Source organism: Montipora foliosa, chromosome 6 (assembly GCF_036669935.1).
Source record: "Montipora foliosa isolate CH-2021 chromosome 6, ASM3666993v2, whole genome shotgun sequence".
Classification (NCBI taxonomy): domain Eukaryota; kingdom Metazoa; phylum Cnidaria; class Anthozoa; order Scleractinia; family Acroporidae; genus Montipora; species Montipora foliosa.
In genome coordinates, this window is record NC_090874.1 from 16823275 (window position 1) to 16825774 (window position 2500).

Sequence of the window (2500 nt, forward strand, 5' to 3'; positions counted from 1 at the left end):
ACCAAGGGAAGGTCTAGCTATTCGCGTATCAGCAGATGCAAGCGGGTAGCAATTACGGCTGCTTGCAGCTCCAAGCGGGGAACAAACCATTGCTTCAAAGGGGAGTTGCGGGTCTTTCCCATGACAAAGGCGCAGTGAATTTTTCCAACATCTTAAAGGAGCCGTAGATAACCGACTGCCGCGTATCCATGGGTGGACGCATCCGAAAAGTAATGCAGTTGGATGTTTGAGATGGACTTGAAACATCGCGGAATCTTCAGGTTGGCAACATATGACATGGGTTTCAGCCAATTGTGCCATTGAGCTAAGAGAGGTCCTTGTATCGGATCATCCCATGAAGCATCAATTCTCCATAGCTGCTGAAGAATAACTTTGACCTGAAGAAGAAATGGACCGAGAAAACCAAGAGAGTCAAACAGTACGCTGACAGTGGATAGAAGGCCACGTTTGGTTGGAGGTTTGTTAGTAGGAGCAACCTTGAATTGAAGGTTATCAGATAGCGCATCCCAGTGTAAGCCCATAGTCCGTCCCATGGGGATTTCGTCAAGGTCGAGGTTGATGGACGGATTTGCTAACTCCTCCTGAGGGAAGACCCTGAGAATCCTGTTGCTGTTACTTGTAAACTTCGTAAGATGGAATTCACCTTCTTTCAAGACACTTCGCTGACTCCGAAGTTGCCACATACTTCAACAGATCGTCAACATAGAAATTTCTTCTGGATTGTCTTGACAGCCTCGGAACTAAGACGAGTTTTGTTATCTTCTGCCGTCTGTTTCAGTGCCTTTTTTGCGCAACAAAGTGACGACGTTGCATCAAAAATATGGACGAGCATCTGATAGTCGACTGGTGGCTGGTCCAGGGAATCATTCCACCACAGAAACCGCAAGGCATCTGCATCTTTGGGTAGACCTTTAACTTGATGAAACATCGCCTCTATGTCGGCTGTGCTGAACGCAATCTTCTCCTGTCGGAAGCGAATGAGTACTCGCACCAGATTGTTCGTTAGGTCTGGACCGTGGTACAGTAGATCGTTCAGTGATGTTCCATTGAACTTGGCGGCAGGATCAAATACTACCCGGATCTTATTGGGTTTGTTCATATTGAACACTGGATGGTGAGGCAGGTACCATGTAATCTTGGACTTGGAGGAGGCTTCTTTGCTAAGTTGTCTTGCGCATCCTTTCGCAACGTAGTCATTTACGACGGGTCGATACTTTGTTTCAAGCTCAGGACTTCGACGGAATCTTCCCTTTAGGGCTGCGAGACGGGTTTCTGCTAAAGATCTGTTAAACGGAAGATGAGGGGCCTCATGCTTCCAAAGAGTCCCATCTGGTAATAACCATCGGCAAAGGAGATGGTGTTGTTGATTATCTTCAGCGACTTGTGATCTTCCACTGACATTGTGTGATGTGTTTCTTTCAGAGTTCCACAAGACTCAAGTCGCCGAAATTCTTCTAGTTGACGGCTGAGGGAAGGATCTTCAGCTGGTACGAAATTCAGATTGAATAGGTGTTTACTGGCGGCACCAAGGGAACCACCAAGGATGCTCCATCCAAGACAAGATCGTATTGCGAAAGGCTCGTTAGGTTTACCTCTTCGGACTTCTAGAGGAATGAAGGCTTGTTGGATACCATGCCAGTTCCGATAGGAATGGACACCATCCTCCTCTCAACGTCAGGAAATGGTACGTGTTGAAGGTGGGTCCAACGAGTCGGTTCCATGCCAGCAGACCGATATGCTTTAGTGGGATTGTGAGGTCTCGAAGAGCCCATGCATATCGCACTGTGACGTAGTGGGATATCTGGCCGTCAGCTGATGAAATCATGGAGACAACTCTCAAACCTGTTTCTTGTTTCTCTCGCTGGTTGACTGTGGAGATGGAGAGTTCACCCTCCTCACCTTCAATGCCAAGCTGTTGGATTAGTGATGGATCTATCAAGGTTACATCTGACGCAAAATCGATGAGTGCATATGTTGTCGTATGTCTTCCATTCTTACCAATGACCTTCAGGGGAATAATCTGTAGGAACATTTCAGGGGACTCGGCCACAGATGTGTTGACAGACGCTGTTGGTACAGATGGGTCGCTTAAAGAGCTCGTGGGAATAGCAGGAGTAGATGTACCCTCAGTAAGATGGGATTGATGATCAGGACGTCAAAGACTTAGGCTTCAACTTGAAAGCATCACAACGGTAGAGCGGATGACTTTGGGAACACAGCATGCAGTTAATAATCCTCATGCCCTTGCTGGTGTCGGGTTAGACGTCTGCCCCGGAAACGTTTGTGGTGAGCGTGGTCAGGTGGCGTACATGCAGTTTGCTTCTATCTTCAGGTCTCCATGGAAGTCTTGTCTGGTGAATTTTGCGCGAAAAATGGATGATTGGCAACCTCGGTTCGGTCATTGAGGAACTTGACAACATCCAAGAAGGTGGGCATGATTATTACTTGTTTCTGCAACTACACAAGATGATCACGAAACCTGTCTTGCAGCCATCTGGGT